Here is a 21,155-nt window from a genome sequence, read left to right on the forward strand (position 1 = left end):
CCACTCGGGGCGAAAAGAAGGGAAAAAAGAGAAAGATGGCGTATGGCTTCTCCCAGATATTGGAATCTCACAGGCTCGAAGGAACCAATCACGGAGGAGAATTCTTGCAGGCTGACTGATGAACCAATAGCATGTTAGAACATAATGTAACGTGGGAGGCAGGAAGATGGTGGCAGCTTAAGCCAGAAATTCCTGTAACCTAAGAGGTGGGCAGAGCACAGATTGACAAGTGGTTGGGAGGCAGGCAAAATGGTTGTACCTTGTGGGCGGGAGAGCATCTTCATACATTACAAATATTATCACCATTATATAGATGTCCTTAAATTAGCTTGGTTCAATTTTCACAGTAAAATTCAGAATCCACAAATATTTACAGCCTTGCAGAGTTTAGCAGTACTAGTAAAAATAAGTGATAACTCTAAATCTCTTATACATTTAGGGAACAGTGTTAATAATTCAAATTAGACTTAGTCAAAGCAGACAGATTCAGGTAAGTTTTATAAATGGCATTGTTTTCATTGCCAGGTGTAAGGTATAAAAGATAGCACTTACTGGTTAAATCTACATAAACTTTTATTTTTAAAATTTTATAGAATATTTAGATAAGGCTCAGACAAATATATTTTGTTTCAGATGTATACATATTTCTAGTCAGGTATATTTAGGTTGTTCATGAAAATCAAGCCTGGTCAAGATCTTAAGTCATCTGCTTCTCTGACAAAGAAAAATCCTAATAGCAATTGACATAATACTTTAATATTTTATAGCTGTCAAATCTTGCACAAATTGGTATTCATCAGTGTGAGATGTTTTAACAGGCAAAAGAAGCAGAGTAGTATATCTGGCAAAGCAGACTCATTTTACAATTTAAAAGAAAAAATTGTCCAGAAGAGAATGCATGCCTCTTCTTTTATTATTATTATTTTATTTTCACAGACACCACTGTGATTCATTGCACACAAATGGGGCACCTATTTTTGTTTCTATGGTTGTGCACAATATAGATTTATACAATTTGTGCCATCATACGTGTACATAGGGTAATGATGTCTGTCTCATTCCACCATTTTTAAACCCCCCTCCCTCTCATTTTCCTCTATGTAATCTAAAGTTCCTCCAATCTTCTCTCACCTACCACCCCACCACCCCATTATGTATCATCATCCACTTATCAGGGAAAATATTCTGCCTTTGGTTTTTTGAGGTTGGCTTGTTTCACTTAACATAATATTCTCCAATTGCATCCATTTATCTGCAAATGTCATAATATTACTCCTCTTTATGACTGTATAATATACCATTGTGTATATATACCACAGTTTCTTTATCCATTCTTCTGTTGAAGGGCATATAGGTTGGTTCCACAATCTAGCTGTTATAGATTGAGCTGCTATTTTTCCCCCCTGGGGCAAGTTATTCCGTCCTAAAACTAATCTTGGTTAAGATAACATTGATTACTTTTCCCAGGGTGACCTTTTCTTAAAAGGCCTTTCTCACTTCTAGTAGACCTCCAGCAGAGCAGGTTCTGTTTCCTTCTCCTGGAAGATACTTGCACTTGAAATTTTTAATTTTGGTGTGTGTATGTTATCTCTACATTTAATTTACACAACAAATTTTATCCCAGCAAAGGAATTAGACAGTTTGGCATATTTAAAATCTGTGCCTTAAATTTCTTTTTTTTTCCAATTTACACTCAAGTGGTTGTAACACAGGTTATTGTTTGACCAGTCTCGCTTACCATCATCATAACGCCATCAACTTTAAGCGAGTTCCCCATTGTTAATTGTACCCAGAGACTCTCTCTACATACTTTTGTATATAAAGGTACTGCCTAGTGAAGGTCACAGAAACTATTAGCAAATTCTTTCTTCAGAAATCAGCAGGCTAAAAGACAGGTGTTTGAATTCATGAGGACTCAGGGAGACTTTTGTATTTTAGCTCTGTGGGCAAAAGAAGGCTTGCATCCTGAATTGTCCCCTGATCAAATAGGGCAGATCTGAATAACAGGAGACAATTTTGTCCTCACATTATAACCTAATAATATTAGAACCCACTGTTTCATTTTTTTGTGATTGGCAGTTTTCATCTTCCATCCCCATTAAGACAGTTTAGTTAATCATCAATGAATATAATGGGCCCCAGATAGGTTTTATTTAAATGTAAAGGCAATCTTGTGAGATTAAGAATTCCAGTCCACTTCTTTGGCCAGAGTTGCAGGAAAATTAAAATGGGGGTTGGACCCAAATGGAAGTTACAAAAATCCATACATAAGAACTAAAAGCACACAGCCAAATAGAAAGTTATGGGTCAAGTCAACATCCATAGTACCTTACCAAAAACTGTACAGAATAGATTCCAAAAAATTAAACTTTACACTTTTAATATCTGTTGAGCATTACCTCTGACAAGTGTCTTTGTGTCTTTGTCAAAGCCTAATTTCTGATCTAGTATACTCAAGTGGAGAAGCTTTCCAAATGTTTTCCCCTAACATCACAGGTAGATTCATCTATTTTTTTTCCTTTCATTCAAAACCAATTATATTTCTTTTGTTTTTGTCCTCTGCCACCATCCATGAGTTTCATTCTTCAAATCCAAGGGACAAGAACCCAGAAAGAAAATCAGTGAGGTGTATTGTTTATATAGATTCATTCATCTGCAGAAGCTGAAAACTGAGCCCCATTCTCAAACTGTGGTTTTATTCTCATGTGCAAAGAGTGTCTGGAAAGTTGGGCAGAGGCTACATCCTCCTTGCCTATTTCTCTACAGACCAGATAGATTTCATGTGATTTTCTTTTTTCTCCTTTATATCAGGACTGTGTCCCTGACCCACAGAAATATGATTTGCAGTTGCCTGGGGCAAGACCCAGAAGTAGCACTCAGACTGTTAGCACTGGTTTGGAATGAAAAATAAATAAATCCTACTTTTTTGTCCTGCTATACTCACACATTAGAGGGAGTACCTTTTAACATTCAACTTAGTTTCTGCCTGTTAATATTTATTACATAACTGCATACATGCCTGTACATACAGAATCTTTTATTTTACCTTGGACAGACCAAATATCAAGTGCAAGATTGTAATAATACAGTAAACCATTCAAAGATCACAGTGTTACAGTAAAATGTCATCTTTTTTTACTGGTTTATACAGGTGTTTTACTGGATTTACAGGTTTATATCTATAGGTGGCCCATTCAGCCAAGATCTTTCCCAAGAAACAATCTGTAGAATCAACACAGTTTTTCCCATGTCTTAAGGGACCAGAAAAAAAAGCAAACAAAAAAGTCCTAGAGATAGACAAAGAGGATCCCCCAAACCATGGCCAACGGAGGGAAAACGTTAAAACAGACAGACCAGATGAGAGAAATTTCAAGTTCCCAACTACCACTTAAACATGACTTCTACACCAATGGCACCACAGATATTCTCACAAAAAGGGACTAGATATTCCCACAGAGTGGAACCAGATGTGTTGAATCAAGGGTTTTGGTGTGCACACTGAGGGAGCTTACCCAGTGCCCAAGGTGTCAAGACATTACTGCTTTCAGTTTCCTTTTTCTCAAAGTAGACCAAGATGGAGTGATCCTTAAAATGCAGGAAAGGAAGACTAGAGTTCCCTGAAGCAAAAGGGTCACTAAATGAATAGTCAAAAGAAAAATTAAATCAAATTAAAAGCCAGAAATAAACCAAAATGACTGGGAAAAAGTCATATCTCAGTAATAACACTGAATATTAATGACCTAAACTAAGTAATCAAACACATGGGCAGATTGGATTAAAAAACAAGACCCAGCAATATGCTTTCTCCAAGAGACTCACCTCATAGGCAAAGTTATCGTTAGACTGAAGGTTAAAGGATAAGGAAAAAAAAAATCACTCATGTGGATTACATAAGCAAGCAGGGATTTCAATCCTTATACCAGATAAAGTGTATTCCAAGCCCATGTTAATCAGAAGGGATAAAGAAGTTCATTTCATTCTACTGAAGGGAATTATAAAACAGCAAGGCATAACAATTGCAAATATTTATAAATATTTATGCTCCAAGCAATAGAGCATCTATGTACAATAACAAAAAAAAAAAGCAAAAAAATAAAAAATAAAAAACCTTTCTCGATTTCAAGAATCAAGTAGGCCACAACACATTAGTACTGGGTGACTTTAACACACCTCTTTCACTACTTGACACATCTTCTAAAAAATAACTTAGTAAAGAAATCATAGAAATAAATAATACACTCAATAATTTAGATTTAGCAGTTAATAAAATATTTCATTCATCAATGAGTGAATGTACTTTTTTTTTTCGGCAGCACATTGATCCTTTTCTAAGGTAGACCATATTTTATGCCACAGAGCAACTCTTAAAAAATACAAAAAAATGGAGGGCTGGGGAGATAGCTCAGCTGGTAGAGTGCCTGCCTCACATGTAGAAGGCCCTGAGTTCGATCCCCAGTACTGCAAAAAAAAAAAAAAAAAATGGAGATAATACCCAGCATTCTATTAGATCATAATGGTCTGAAATTAGAAACCAATTATAAAATATAAAATAAAATTATCTCTAAACATGGAAACTAAATAATACATAATTGAATGATGAATGGATAGTAGAAAAAAACAAGGATGAAATATCTAGAGGTAAATGAGAACAATGATACAACATACCAGAATTTCTGGTACATTATGAATGCCATACTAAGAGGAAAATATATTACATTGAGTTATTTATTAATGAATAAAAAGTCAACAAATAAATTACAATATTACATCTGAAAGCTCTAGGAAAAGAACAAATCAATACCAAAAAGAGTAGAAGACAGGAAATAATTAAAATCAGTGGTAAAGTCAATGAAATTGAAACAAAAGAAACATATGAAAAACTTGACAAAACACAAAAGTTGAATTTTTGTAAAAAATCAATAAAATTGGTAAAAAGCTAGCTGCACTACAAAGAGTAAAAAAAAGGACACCCAAGTTACTAAAATATGGGATGGAAAAGAAAATTTCAAAATGGACACAACTGGTATACAGAAGATAATTTGAAACTATTTTGAAAATCTATAATCCAATAAAATAGAAAATACTGAAGACATTGACAAATTTCTAGAGACATATGACCTACCTATACTGAATCAGGAGGTCATACATGATTTCAACAAAACAATATTAAGAAATAAAATCAAAAACACCATTAATAGTCTACCAATTTAGAAAAATCCAAGATCAGACAGATTCTTATTTGAGTCCTTTAATATCTTCAAACACCAAAACTCCTCAGATTATTCCATGAAATAGAAAGCAAACCCTTCCAAGTTAATTCTATGAGGCTACTATCACCCCAATACCAAAGTGAGACAAAGACACATCAAAGAAAGAAAACTTCAGAAAAATATCCCTGATGAACATAGATGCAAAAATCTCAAAAGCTGGCAACTCTCATACAAAAACATAAGGATGGTGCACCACAATCAAGTTCAGTTCATCCAAGGGATGCAGGGTTGGTTCAGCATATTGAAATCTGAAAATATAATTTATCATGTCAATAGAATTAAAAACAAGAATCATACATTTATCACATTAGCTGTAGATACAACATTTGACATTACAACACTCCTTCATGTTCAAAACAGTAGAAGAACTAGGGATAGTAAGAACCTACCTCAACATCATAAAAGCCATATATGCTAAACCCAAAACTAACATAATTCTAAACAGAGAAAAATTGAAAGCTTTCCCTCTAAAACCTGGAACAAGACAAGAATGCCTTCTTTCACCACTTTTACTCAATACTGTTCTTGAAATTTTAGCCAGAAAAAATAGAAGAAAAAATTTAAAGGTATGCAAATAGGTAAAGAAGAAAACAAGCTATCACCATTTGCCAATGACTTGATTCTATATTTGAAGGATCAAAAAATTCCATGAAAGAACTTCTAGAAAAAATGAAGAGCCAAAGCAAATCTTAGCAAGAAAAGTGAAGCAGGGAGCATCACAATACCAGATCTCAACAATATACTACAGAACCATAGTGTTTAAACCAACATGATATTTTCACCATGACAGACATATAGACCAATGGTACAGAATAGAAGTCACAGAGACAAACCCACATAAAACAGGTATCTCATGTTAGGTAAAGGCACCAAAAATATTCACTGAGAAAAGATACCTAATTAAACTAATGATGCTGGGAAAACTGGAAAGCCACATGTATCAAAATTAGATTAAGCCCTATTTCTCAACCTGCATGAAACTCAACTCACTGTGCATCAAAGATTTTGGAACTGGGACAGATACTGTGGGACTACTAGAATAAAAAGTCAGCCCAAATCTTTACCATGTTGGTCAAGGATCTGATTTCCTTAACAAGACCCCTAAAGCACAAGGTAAATCAAGAATAAGTAAATGGGATGATCTCAATCTAATTAGCTTATTTTCAGCAAAAGTAACAATCAATAATTTGAAGAGACAGCCTAGAGATTAAGAGAAAATCTTTACCACATGCGCCTTGGAAAAATCATTAATCTCTAGGCCATTTAAAAAACTAAAAAAACTTAACACCAAAAAAATGAATAACCCAATAAATTAATGGACTAAGGAACTGAACAGACACTTCACAGAAGAAGATATACAATCACTCAACATATATATGAAAAAATGTTCAATATCTCTAGCAATTAGAGAAATGCAAATGAAATCTACTCTAAGATTTAATTTCACTCCAATCAGAATGGGAATTATCAATAATCTAAGCCACAATTAATGTTGTCTATCACTGGTCGGTCGCAGTCACGGAGCGAGCTGGTGGGTGAGTCAGGCAACATGCATCCCAGAGGTAGCCAGCAGGTACCCAACTGCCTGCATTGCGAAGCTAAGCAGCAGGCAGCCAACCCACCCAACCACCAGGCAAAGACAGACACCATTAGTGAGCGACCCTGTCCGAGCACCACGCCAAAGTCTTTCGCCTTCACGGAACAAGCCGGCAGATGAGACAGGACACCTGCATCACGGAGGTACCCAGAGGCTTCTTTATAGGCTCTTGCAGGCATTTTGAATTATTCCTGAGGGCATGGCCATCATAAAGTAAGGGTAGCTCCCTTCCTGAGACACCTACAGGAGGCTATATGGCCTTCGATAGACCCAGGAGTCAAGAAGAGGAGGTATTGTGAGGCTCGGGACCAACTCAGAGCCACCAGGTGAATCTCTCCCACTGCTCAGGCTCCCCAGATGGTACAGTACTCCCAAAAAGCAGGAAAGTTCATGGAGTAGAGTGGCCCAGTAAGACTCTCCTTCTGGAGCTGAGAAATCAGTCAACCAGGATGAGGGATGCACTGCGAGAGGCTTCGATGCAGACAAGGGATGTACAGCAAGGGATGCACAGCAAGAGGCTTCAATGCAGAGTGAGTGTCCAAGTCCCAGGTGGTAGCTCTCATCCCCAGGGAACATAGCAGAGAAGGGCCATTCAGTGAGGGAGTCTCTCACAGGGCCAGGCATCCCAGCCCAGGTGGTAGGTCAGGACCCCTGAGAACATCGAAGAGGAGGGCTTCCCAGTACAGGTGGTAGTTCTGGACTGAAGGGAACTTCTCAGAGGAGAGTTGCCCAGCGAAACTTCCCCACTGATGATGGGTACAGAGGCAGGGTGTTCCCATGGGAGAAGCTTATTTCCTACATAACATGGAGTCTCAGAGCAAAATAGAGTGTGTTTAGTCATTTTTCTTAGAATATGGCCTGTAACATTCTCATGAAGTCAGATCTGTCAGCCCATCACAGTTTGAGAAGAAATGGAAGTGCAAGAAGTGTGTTATCTTGTAAGCAATGTGAATTTTTTAATTAAATAGACAATGTTCTTAATTTGATACTTTGGTGACTTAAAAATTTTAATGGAAAATAAAGTCAAGAGGTTATTCTATATTACTGCAAACATAATGCATTCCACAAGCCAAAATATTCAAACCAATTTTACTGGGAGTTTTGAACTGATCTGGATGTAGCTGTAAGAAGAAACTTCAACTGAACTGCTTACATTCATGATGTTACATTTTGCTGTGGAGTCACAGTTTATATTCTTCAAATAGAAATTATGTCAGTAATGCTGAACAAAATACATGTGGGTCATCTGATGTAAGCATCAGAGTCAAAATTTTACTTATAACATTTAGGTGTTTTGTGAGTAAATAGAGAATAATGCTGTGTAAAGCAAAATGAAAATGTATCATGATCTTTATAGTACCAAATAAGGAATTAATCAATGCTTTTTTTCTGGGAAAAGGAGCTTTCTAGATAAACTCTAAAATTTTAATGCATAAGTTCTACACTCATTTTATTTACAGCTCAATGCTACTTCATACATTGTTATTTTTTCTTACTGAATTATAAAATTAATATGACAAAGGAAGGGGAAATTTAATTACATTAGGTCCCAAAATATTTAAAAATTGTATGTATTATTATTTGTATGGAAATTTTATTGTGACAAATACTTGAAGAAATTAAAAAGGATTATATAATTTCTCCCCTTTTCATTTAAAATAATAGCTGGGTGCAAGGCTAATTAGAGGCTGTGATTTATATTTTGGAAAGTTATAGTTCTTGAATTCATCATTTGAAGAAACACTCAGCCAAGTTTCCTGAGATGGAGTTCCTGAATTATAAAAAATAAATATACATAGAAATTTGTATAGTTCATGTAAATTATCCTTATGCACATATATATAAGTATTACTAAGAAAGTGCCTTAAAAACATTTTATATTCATTATATATTTTATTTCAACTGAAATTAAAATGATGGAAATTATAAATACTTATGTGATGAAAGAGGCAAGACAGGAAAGAGGACAAACAAATAAGGAGATTGTTGTGGTAATTTGGGAGATGATGGTGGCATGAGCTAAGGCATAAGGTAACAGGGATAAAGGGAAACAAATAATTCAACACTTTCTAATTCAGGAAGAAGAGACAATATGCAGATGCATGGTGGTGTGTGTGTATTTGTAAGAGAAGAAAAATAGGGAGGCTTAATGTAGAGACACTATCATCTAGGAGTTGTGTGAACACCCAGGAGTTTAAGACACAGTCCTTCCATTAAAATCTCACAATCTAGCAAATATAAAAAAATCATATAAAATCTAATTATAAATATTAAAATATTATACATAAAATAAAATGATATGATTGAAATGGAAAACTGTACAGTGGTTTCTCAAAAAGTTAAAAACAGAATTACTACGTGATCCAGAAATTCCATTCCCAGATCTAGACCCAGAAGAAGTGAAAGCACAATCTTGAACAGATATGTGTAAACTCACAGTCATAGCATTGTTTATAGAAGTTAAAATACAGAAACAACTCCAATGCCCTTTGATAGATGAATGGATAAACAAACTGTGTAAATGTGTGAAAGTCCTCATGACATAATGTGCAACATGGATGTACCCTGAAGACAGCATACTAAGAAAAATAATTGAAATAAGTCAGTTATAAAAAATACTGTGTAATTCCTTTCCTATGGGGTGCACAGTAAATTTTGGAGAAAAAAATTGTAATTTTCAGGGACTGCTGAAAGTGATGGAATAGGAAGTTGTCTAATGGATACAGAGTTTCAGTTTTGCCAGAAAGATAAAAGTTCTGAAGACAGAGATAGGTGGACAATGACATTTAAGAAAGAAGCAAAGATCAACATCAGAATCAGAACCCTTAAGATTTGTAAAGAGCCATGCCTTACCTGAGATAAGACTCTGCCTCCCACCTTACTGCATGTAGAATGGCTCCAAAATAAGCCAAACTCCAACTTCTTTAAAGTTATATTCAAAAGATTGGCTTTTGTTGTAAAATTACTATGATCTCAAACAGGGGATATAATGTATAGCTCAGCCAAAATTTAAAATGACTATTATACATGTTGAATATATAATTTTACTCTAGCTAATTTTATTTAGTAAAACTGTTGTTGAGAACGGGGTGCCATCTGTGCAGTCATCTTGTATAAATGAGCTATTTTGTGAACTGGCCTGTAAAACCGCCCCTCCAGGAAAAGGGCTCTCAAATACTGAGGATGCTGGCAGCCACAGCGGTGCCCTTGAGGGCCGATACAGATCAAATAGTATGTGCTGGGTCCCAGGCTTCTCAAGGCTGTTCAGAGATAGCTATCTTAGAAATGTGCAGCTGTACAGAGACCCCATCTATCAAGGAGAGGGGAACCTAGCCCTGACCCCTCTCCCTCATAATTCACTCCTTTCCTCCTCCCTGTTCCCTCCAGGACCATTCAGTTTTGGTGGGTCCCAATAAGATTCAAATAAAGTGGATGGACCAAACCAAAAGAGGACAAATATTTAGCTGTCCAAATGTTAACCAATAATGTACAGGTCCTTGTGTATGAATGCTAAACCAATAATGTACAGGTCCTTGTGTATGAATGCTAAAAAAAAAAATCTTAAATAGAGCACTTTCTCACCACTCTGGGCCACTCCTCCCCAGCCATTGTATCGGTCTGAGGGGTTGGTTGCAGTCCAGGCTCGAGCTTGCTTAATAAAATCTTGTTGTGTGATTTCCATTACCAGATGTTTACTTTGAGTCTCCGGGGATTAGTCGGAACGGGTACCTAGTACAGTTATCTGTTAATGTTTTGCAGAAGTAGCTGCTTCAGGAACACACAACCTTGTAACTTGTGATAGTAATCCATCACCTATAGAACAGATAGTGGTAACTTCCAGTACTAATACAGACTCCAGTTAGATAAAAGGGGTAAATAACTGTAAAGTTATAAACATTGAAGTTAAAGCCCAGTACTCTTACTTTATGACTGCTGAGACTGGCTTGTTGGATGATTAAAATCAAATTTAGAGATTAAGATTAAATACAGAGGGCAAGATAGACCAGTATTTGGATCTTTTGCCCTCAGTCAGTCTGAACCCAGGGAAAAAGAGGACTTCTCTTCGGAGTGTTGCAACTCTGGGTAACACAACCTCCTGATCAAGGAGTTTGATGAGGCCACTAGAGGATGTAAAGTCAATCAGTGCCCCTGTTGCAGAGGAGGGTCATGGAAAAGGGAAGCCACCTCATCAAGGAGACCCTGCCTAGCCAATGGCACTGATGGAGCTAAGAAGCTGCTCTTAAGTTCTCTATGAGTGACCTCTGTGGGAACTCAGCTGACTCTTTAAAAGACAAGAACAAATCAGTTTGACCAGCTTAATCTTAGACACTCAGTAAAACAGTTAAAACCAAAATACAGCCGTTCTTGGGCATATAAAAGAAATAATATGTAAATGTAACTTAAGATGTACACTTGTGTTAGCCCACTAGAATAAAGACTGGAAGCTACAAAGTGGTAGATTCTTAGACAAATGTGCCTGATAACTATCAGGAGAAACTGCCAGTCAGAAATTTTACAGTTTACACAGGTAGGCTTAATCTATGTTTGCTAGTATGATTATCTAGCCCTAAGCAACAGAAGTATAGAGATCGCTATTAAACACAGATTATATCAACAAAGGGATATTTTTAAAAATCAGTTAACATTAAGTAGCTTAACTATATTTTCTGGGAATATCAATGACATTAAGAGTTAAATGTTGTGTTTACATTCCTAATAACCTGAACAATGTTAAAGTCCCCAAATACAGGCCTTGTCCTCTCCAGCCTTAGTTAGGCCTTATTATGGGAATAATTTCTCAGTTCTTCCACCTGCTGGTGAGGGATTATTGACTTCTGTCATTTTCATGATATTCATTGGCATGTTCTACACGCTACAACATTTACTTTGTACTAATCTCATTTCAGTATTCATGTCTTTTTGTTCTTCTCTCATAGAAGCACCCACCTCCAGATGACTTTACAACCTGCTCTTCCCCAACCAGACTTCTACCTTGAACCCCCGATTGACCTGATTTTTAAAAGGGAACCTGAAACTGCTAGCCCCTTGCTGCCCCCTTCCTGCTTCGAAGCAGCCAGAATGATTGGCTCCCCCTTTTCCTTACAGCAGTAAGGAGTTCCTGAAGAAAAAGAGGGGAATGAAGCCAGAATTAAGGACAGGTAGTTAGTGTAGAAATAGGGGATCGGGTCAAATCGAGGAAATGAAGCCATGAAGCCATCTGCCTCTGGAAGTTGGAGACTGCCCCTAGAAGAATGGAATGTCAAGGATCTCCAGAGCCCATTGATTACCAAATTTACCCACCTTTATCAAGAATTATAAACAAGAAGCTGCTAATTAATGCCCCCTGCGCCCTTACCTGCCTGAATCACCTTGGCCCTCCCCCTGCCCATTGCTTCTCACTTAATGCAAAACCAGGCCTAGTCACATAGGCAGGAAGGAGAGATAAGGGGGGAGAGAACTGGAGAACAAAAGACACTTTAACCTAGAAAAGATGTAGGGTGCGCTCAATTCTTGGAACTTTAGAACATCAGCCATGGCCCCCTTCTTCCTCCTGGGATAAGTCTGTGTTATTACCTTTAAATAAAACCTGCTTAGTAAGCTTTAAAAAATTTCTGAAGACAGAGATAGGTGGACAATGATGTGAACTTATTTAAGGTCTGAAAACTACACTTGAAACTCATTAAAATGAAAAATTTCATGTTATGCACTTATTACTGGAATTTTATAAGGAGAAAAATATGTTACACAAAACAAATGTTTATAAAATTGCTCAAGAAAACAATAGAAGTATATGACTTAGTACATAAATTGAGAAAATAAATCACCAGTCAGAGGAAAAAAATTGCACCAGAGGCTAGGTTGTATTCAGGAAAGGATTTTTGAAAAGTTGTGTTTTGAAGGTTATGAGGCATAGGCCCCAGTTAGAGCAACAGAGCAGACAATTGGGATGGGTGAACTGATATGAACACAAAAAGCAAAGATGGGAAAAACCAGGTTTTTCTGAAGTACATTTAGCTAAAAGGGGATATTTGCATTGAGAAATAGTTTGAAATTGTTAGAAAATATAGTTTATGGACATTTTATGCAAATCTCTAAGTACTGGATTAAGAAATGCACTCTAAAGCTTAAGGAGTGCACTGGCCACAAAGGTATTTAGATAGGGAAATATCAAGATCAAGATGATGCATGAGAAAGATGGCTACAGTATTTTGATTATGTTTTTAGAACAACTTAAAACTGGTAGATTTTTAAAAAATATTAAATAATGGTAAAATAATTTTGCTTTTAAACCCAGAGTACACACTCTCCTAGTGTGCCAGTATTTCAGGATAGAGGTAATGAATAGTACAGCTAATTTTTCTAAAGTAGTTTGCAGCAAATCAAGTTCACTACTGTGTTTTAAAGACCCCCATCAAAGAGGGTCTTCTGTTAAAATGCAACTAGCAGGATTGATAAAGATTTAGTCAGGAAATTCAGATTTAGGTGGGAAAGCTCTTGCACAAGAGATTGCACCTCCATTTAAAAAAGGTCATTTGAAATCAGCATTCTCCCCTATTTTAGAGATCACTACTGTATTCCAAATAGTCAACAGAGGGAGAAACAGTGGAGTGGCAAAGCTGTGGACGCTGACAGTTTTGCTTCAAGAATTGCACAACACCCACTTGGGGTGGTGAACCAGGCCTTGGGAGGCATGGAGGACAGAGCCCAGGGCAGAGGACTGAAAGGGTCAGTTTAGTGACTGGCACTTGACACTTTCAGTCCACCACGGATGTCACTCATTCTTAGTTAACAAGACTGTGATGCTGAGATTCAGACACTAGTCAACCCATCTTTAATTGGAGTACTGGGACTGGTCTGTGATATTCTTTCAAGGAGTGGAGGGCAGGGTCCCAGTTTTAAAGTTTTCACCTGGCTTTGATTAAAAGAAATAGCAGCAGCACAGTGCACTCTAGCTAGCTCAGTTTCCCTCTCCTAGATTCTTCCAGAATTAAAGGTACACTGCATCACCCACTCACAGCCTCCAGACCTAGTGACTCGCCGTCCCGACTGGGTGGCTCCAAGAGAAATGTGGGGACTCAGGTGCTCGCGCTAGCAAAGTTTGTGATACTGTGCCCCCGGGACCAGGCCCACAATCCGGAGCTCACCCAGCCTGCACCCACCCTAGGCCACTGAGGAGGCTCCACTGCACCTGGGCCCACGAGCATGCCAGTCCCACCATCTCCCAGTGACCCCTACTTTGCCCAGCACCCAGAACTAACGCAACTGGAGTCTTGCAGCGCCCGAGATCCCAGGTCACCTGGGCTGAACCTTGCCCACTGCCGTGTGCTGGTCTAAGGGTCTTCTGCGCTGAACTGGGCCCGAGAGTGTCGGCACCAGGGTCGCTCTAGACCCGCCAGTTCAGGGGGCACCACGCTGCAGTCGAACAGAGTTGAGCAAACATAGCACCAGGGGGGTAGGCCACAGCAGCTGCCCCTTGGGCGGGAATGAGCTCCGCAGTGGGGCAGCATAACTGAAGAGGGCGTCTGGAGTCTCCGGGGGAGACTGTCCAGGACAACCGCTCTGCCCTGACTTCTGGCCGCTCTCACTGATAACAAAGAGCGTGCACCCGGCACAAGCACTTCAAGGAGACACCGCTGCCACCATGGCCAAAGCACAGAGCCTCAACACAACCTGCTGGGCTGCTGCTGCGCCCACAGTCCACCATGGATTGGTGGAGAGAGGCGACTCTGTCCCGGGCTGCCCCCTCAGGCTCTTCTATTTTCAAACTCGTCCCGCCCGCCCACCTGCAATTTCGCTGGGGATCCAGTGACTTCCTGTGGTGATTGCGCCCCCTAGGGACCTGAGACGGAAGCTACAGTTGGTGCCATCTGAGTCTGCTCTTGGAGAATAGAATATTTCAAAACCTAAATGTTTGCAGGTAGTGTCTTTCTTGCCCCTCCCTTCCAGTGTCTTTTTTCATGAATATTTATGCAAGAAAAAGTCATCCCACTAGTTTTTTTTTTCATATTTCAAACTTTGTTCTGAATTATCTCAATGGGCTAAAAGCTTAAAGGATTATATTTTAGCTGCCCATTAACTGATTATTTGGTTAAAATTTCTGATTTTGAGTAAATTTCAACTAAAACATAGGATATTGTTTTCAAAATGTTAAATGCCACACTGAGATCTTTAGGTTGATTTATAAAATAGTTCTTCAAAGGGCAGATATTTTTCAATGCTACTGATAATGGCTCCAAAGAGCAAAAGGACCTAATATCATGCATAAATTTTTTTTTTCCCAAGAGGTACAGAACTAAAATTTTGTAATTATATTTCATTCAGTCTATGTTGGGTGTCTCTCTGTGTGGGTTCATCTGTGTGTGTATAGACATTGATAGTTGCAGCTTCTGTTTCAGTTGATAGAATATGATAACTAATATTAACTTAGCATTCAGAATGATGTTAGATTAAATTTTGACTAAATGAAATTCTAGTGACTGTTGTGATTTCATAAATTAAATTAAAAACAACATTTTTCAGAAATTAATTGAATTTTTATTTGAAGCATTCAATGGCATTGATATAAATTGGAATTGTTTTATTATCTGTGGAGTTCTAATAAAACGGCCAATATTGCTTTTGCTTTCTTTTTTACTTAGATAAATACAGTCATACATAGTAAGTGGGTTCATTTGGACAAAATCAAACAAGCATGGAATTTTATTTACTACATTTTGGTATAGAGTGCCCTTCAGCTTTCCATCTCTCTCTCTCCCTCTCTATCTCTCCCACTCCCTCTATTCTCTTCCCTCTACTCTATTGATCTTCCTCTTATTTACTTATGTATTTGACATATATCACTTATTAGTTCACATTTGTTAGTGCATAAAAACTTAAAGATGAAAATAAAGCAAAATACATCTTGAAAAGTTATCTTGCATTGAGTTCAAACATCTTTAAACCTATTACTACAGTTATACTTGCTAAACCACGTATTTGCACACATCTCATGTTTTACACTGATCCTTCTCAAACAGACTTGAAAGCTTAGATTTCTTGTGCTCAATTGTTTCACCAATATGGATGGCAAAATTACATCAACATTTTGTGGGATTATATTTTCAATATAAATTTCATAAACAATAGAATCTCAGAACTTATGTTTCTAATAAGAATGTGCTTTTTCTGAGTTTATCACTGTGATTTTTAAAAATTGTATCCAAACCACAAAGACAAAAGCATGATCATCCAGTGAATACAGAAACCTAGTTTGAAAAACAACTGGCACAAGCAATCGCCATAACAAATTGCCATAACAAGCATCCATACAAATTTGTTCTACTGCAGACTGCTAAGTATCTACATAATAAATGTATTTCAAATATAACCAATACAAATTGTCAGCATTTCCCATTAACCATGGTGGTTTTTCTTATCTTCTATGCTTCTGTACCAATGACAGTCACTAGTTTTTGGTGAAGTGGTTAGCCAGGTAGAAAAGCATACTTAATTTTATTAGAATGCTATCTTTAAAGATGGCAAAGGTGCGAGGGATATAAATGAATCTTTATGCAAGAAGGTTTAATTTTGGAAATAATAAGTAACAAGAAGTTTTAATTTGGGAAATAACAAAGAATATGATTTCAACCTATCACAACTAATTCCAGGCCAGGGTGGCTTCTGGTATACCCAAGGAGCAACGGAATATTTGGGGTTTAATTGCAAAAATGCAAAGATAGTTTAAGTGTTTTATAAAAAATAATTAGCACTTTTGGAGTTATTTGAGACATAGTGAGCTCTGATTGTTGAATGTCTACAATTATTAGACATTAATTATTAAATCTAAAATAACTCAATCTAATCTTAGGGAAAGAGCTAAATGTTTGATAGAATTGGACTTGCAAGACTGCATGTCAGGCCAGTGGTTTTATTTAAGTGGTGAGCATCTGTGTGGTAGTTTCTCTTATAAGGTGACTTGTGCACACAGCTGTCTCTTCATGGCCTTCACCTGTTGTTTAGTAGTGACATCACAAGTCTATCATGAATGACAATGTATACAAAAACATTGATTTTTGTGTTTTGGAAATAACCAGGAAATGAGAATTGAATTTTTGGTTAAATTTCAGAATTAAATATGCAGTAGAATGCAGTTTACTCAATTAGGTAATAGAGGAAATGGCAGAAGATGAAAGTAAAACAAAGATATACCAAAACCATCCTAAGTTCATTGAACCATTGATAATGATTTTGCATGATAATAATGAATTAGAAACTGTGTATCTGGCATTGTTCTAGGACTGAGAATACAACAGAGAACAAAACAAGAAAAACTCATTCTAGAGGAGGATGAACATTTTTTCAAATAACCACACAATAGGTCTAATAATTAAATGTGAGATGCACAAAAAATAAATTGCCTTTTTTATACCTGGTGCCTGAAATTCCAACTACTTGGGAAGCTGAGATAGGATGATTACTTGAACCCAGAAGTTCAAGGTCAACCTGGGGAACATAAAGAGATGCTGTCCAAAAGAAGGAGGAAAAAGCAACTTTTCTGGGATTCTATTCCCACCTGTACTGTACTCAATGCTTTCAGATAAACAACAAAAACAGTTTATTACTAGTATATGCTTATTCTCAAAAGGAAGTGAACCCAGAAGAAACAAATGAAAAGAGAGAAATAAGAGCACAAAAATTATGAAATAAGCTGACAAATATACAAGGGTTGGGGATGTTTCTCAGTGGTAATGCACTTATCTACCATGTGTGATGTCCTGGGCACCATCATGACATGGCAAAAAATGTAAAGAAAAAACATAAAAGTACCATTCGTGAAAATATGAAGTCGTAATTAAAAAAAACAAGATGAAGTAGAAAGAATAGCAGAGAGTAACCAATATATATTGAATATTATTAAAATGGACTTAAAGCATTTTTGGAATAATAAATAAGCCAAAAACTATAAAGAAATTGGACTGGCAGTCACAACTGCCCTCCACCACACTCCCACCACACACCCCACTCCCCAGTATATGTAAATACTTTACAAATGAGTTCTAATGAAACCTCAGAGAACAGACTGCATCCTGTCAAACATTTCTCCTATGTTAGCAAAAAGAGAATGGTATGAAAACTTTATGAAGTTAGTGTAAATAAAATGCCCCAATAAGAGAAGGTCCAAGCACCTATGTCCTATCATTGCCACCCAACTATCCTGGAAATAAAGGTGTTCATTGCCTTAAATGTGGGAAGGGGCAGAAAGAACAGGTGGGTCATTTTCTGTTGTCTTTCACAGTAAACCATGAGTTAGAGTGAGGACCTTGTTGACTCACCTTAGCATAAACAAGACCATATCATAATTGATAATCCATATAAAAATACAAATCCATATAAAATAGTTACCTCTCTATAACATATTCAAAAATCAATTAAAAAATGGACTGAAGAATTACATTTGAAAAACAATATAGAAAAACTTTTAATTGAAAATATAGAAAAGTATATTTTGGGTCATTTAATCTACTCAAGCCATAGAGATTACTCAAGTCACACCAGTCACATGGACTGGTCAAGTCATTTGGGCTGCTTAGATCATTAAGTAACAGTGGTCCAACTAATGATTTTAATATAGCCTTACTGCACTTCCACTGAGGCTTATTTTAAAATGGACATGTTTTTCTTTACCTTTTCACACTCTTACCCTTCCTAACCTGAGTGGAAGAAGATTATCTTTTCCCTGTCCAAGGCCAAGTTATCTGTATTTGTGCACATAACCAACAGAGGAGTCAAGTAATTCAGAATTCATGGATGGCACAAAATTGAAAGAATGTCTTGCTCCCAAACTAGTAAGTGAATCACAGTAGCCTACAGCAAAGACCTGGATTGTAGCCTGTAAATGAATAACTCCTTTAAAACTGTCTGTTCTCCCTGATTGGCAGAATCACATCTTCTGTGACAGGATTTATCTGTTACTCCATTGCATGTAAAGCAATAAACCTTATTTTTCCTTTCAAAACTCTATTTTCTTTATTGACTAGGCACTGGGAACAAGAACCAAACTTTCAGTAACAAGCTCCACTGTCTGTAGAGGGTACACAATCATAGTTTACCCAGGTCATAATGGCTACTTATAATGGTCATAGTGACTACTTACTTTTTAAAGTTCATGGAAGCTACTAAGGTCACTTCACAGTGAAGGCCAGAAAGGATTTGCAGGTAATAAAGGCTGAGTTCATCATAGACTGCACTTGTGTCACAGAGGCTATCTGGGGCATAGAGGCTCTCAGTGAAAATGTTGTGGAGGACATATGGACTACAATGATCATAGAGGCTACATGGTTCACAGAGACAACTCAGGACACAGATATTCCAGAGGTCATGGAGTCCTTTAAAGGTCATAGAATACATACATGTAATGAAGGCTACTTGGATCACTTTGTTAAATCAGGACATAGAGAGTGCCCAGGCAATAGGTACTATGAAAGACACAGAGGGTAAGTAGTCCATACTTGGTATGGAAATCATAGCAGATATTCAGGACATTTGGGCTACTTGATCCATAGAGAATATGCAAGTCATAAAGATCATGTATGTCATACAGTATAATCAGGCCACAGAGGCTACACAAGTCATAGGGGTTAATATGTGTATTAAACTATTCAATTTATACACACTACATAGTTCATCATTGATAATACAGCCATATCTGCTAATCAGGATACTGTAGGTATGAAGATCATAGAGGTTGCATAAGTTCAAGATGCTAAGGTTTTTTTAAACTACTCAGTTTCCAGAGGCTATGCATGGTACAAAGGATAGGCCATAGAATATATGCACATCATACAGGCCATAAGGGTAACAGAATTTATGCATGTCTTAGGTGCTACTGTGAGAAATGAAATGTCTGGTGATCCTCTTTCAGAATATAGCCTTAATTGGCTACATTTGTAGGCATTTTAATTATAGCCATTCCCTTTGCCTGATCCAATTTTAAAATTAGGCAATTGCATAGATTACAACCATAAATTCATCCAATCAGATTGAAGGGCAACAGTGCTCAGGCACTTTTTTTCCTGAGTGCTGTTGCCATTTTCCTGAAGCTTTCTCTTGGGGCCCAGCTGCCCCTGAAGTCACTGTCATGGGTGCCTGGAGGTCTTTTCTCTGGGTGTTGCTGCTGAGGTTGACACTGTCACAGTTGACATGGCCCAGAGGTCACTGCTGCCCTCATCACTGCCTCAAATGCCTGGTTGCCATCTACACTTCTGCTGCTGCTCCTGCTCCTACTATCACTGACACTGCTCTCACCAAAACCACTGCAACTCCCAGAAAGTCACTCAGAGTTCTCTCTGGGTGGTGCTGCAGCTGCAGTCACAGCCACTGCTGCCGCCACTGCTGCCATAGTTCTCCCAACTGTTGCCAACACCACTGATGTCTGCAGCTGCTGCTGACCCCTGGTTGCTGCCACCAATTCCTGCTATTACCACTTCCATCACTGTTCCGAATTGTGTTGCCAGGGACACTCCAGGTGTGGTTGCACATGTCCACACCCATTTTGAGATACTGGCCACAGCAAAGTTTTGTGTGGAATGGCAATAGTTTGCTTCCACTGCCATTTTGGGGTATACTGCCCCTGTCTGGGGACAATAGCCAGGACTGGAGGTTCAGTGCCAAGGTACCTATATGTTTGGCTGCAACTGGGGTTACAACATAAAAAATTAAGGGAACAAAACACCACAAACAAACCAAGATTCCCCAATAAGAGAAGCCACTGAGAACACAATAGAATAAATGTCCAAGAAGTTTAGAATGTCCTTAGTCAATTTGATCTGCCAAGTACAGGATGGTATACAGAGTTAAAGAGAAATACAAGAAGTGCAAGATCAATAAAGAGTTAGAGATTATGGAAAAAGCAAGTAGAAATTCTCAAAATGAAGGAATCAATCAATTATAAATTAGTCAATTGTAAATTCAATGGAAAATATCACACACAGTCTAGACCATTTGGAAGACAGAACTTTAGACAATGAAGACAAAATATTTAAAGTTGAAAATAAAGTTGACCACACAGCAAAGATAGTAAAAATCCATGAAAAGAATTTTGAAAAATTATGGGATTAACATGGAAAGAGCAAATAAATTCTGCCTATCTAGGAGCATATGAGGTCTTTCCATCTTCTAAGATCTTCAATTTCTTTATTTTTTGGTGTTCTGTAGTTTTCATTGTAGAGATTTTTTACCTCTTTTGTCAGATTGATTCTCAAGTATTTTTTTAAATGATTATGAACAGAGTAGTGTTATTTCTCTTTAAG

The 21,155-nt window shown here is 37.4% G+C and overlaps 1 long non-coding RNA gene across 1 annotated transcript in view; it reads right to left on the bottom strand.

The window, feature by feature from the left end:
* The window catches only part of LOC306646644, a 982,690-nt gene extending 971,773 nt beyond the window's left edge, over window positions 1-10,917 (bottom strand). Inside the window, exon 1 of the long non-coding RNA XR_013759919.1 lies at window positions 10,681-10,917. This is a non-coding gene — a long non-coding RNA (uncharacterized lncRNA). The remainder of the gene's footprint in view (window positions 1-10,680) is intronic.
* Between the last annotated feature and the right edge of the window lie 10,238 nt (window positions 10,918-21,155).

Source organism: Sciurus vulgaris (assembly GCF_902686455.1).
Source record: "Sciurus vulgaris genome assembly, chromosome: 16".
NCBI classification, from domain to species: Eukaryota; Metazoa; Chordata; class Mammalia; order Rodentia; family Sciuridae; genus Sciurus; species Sciurus vulgaris.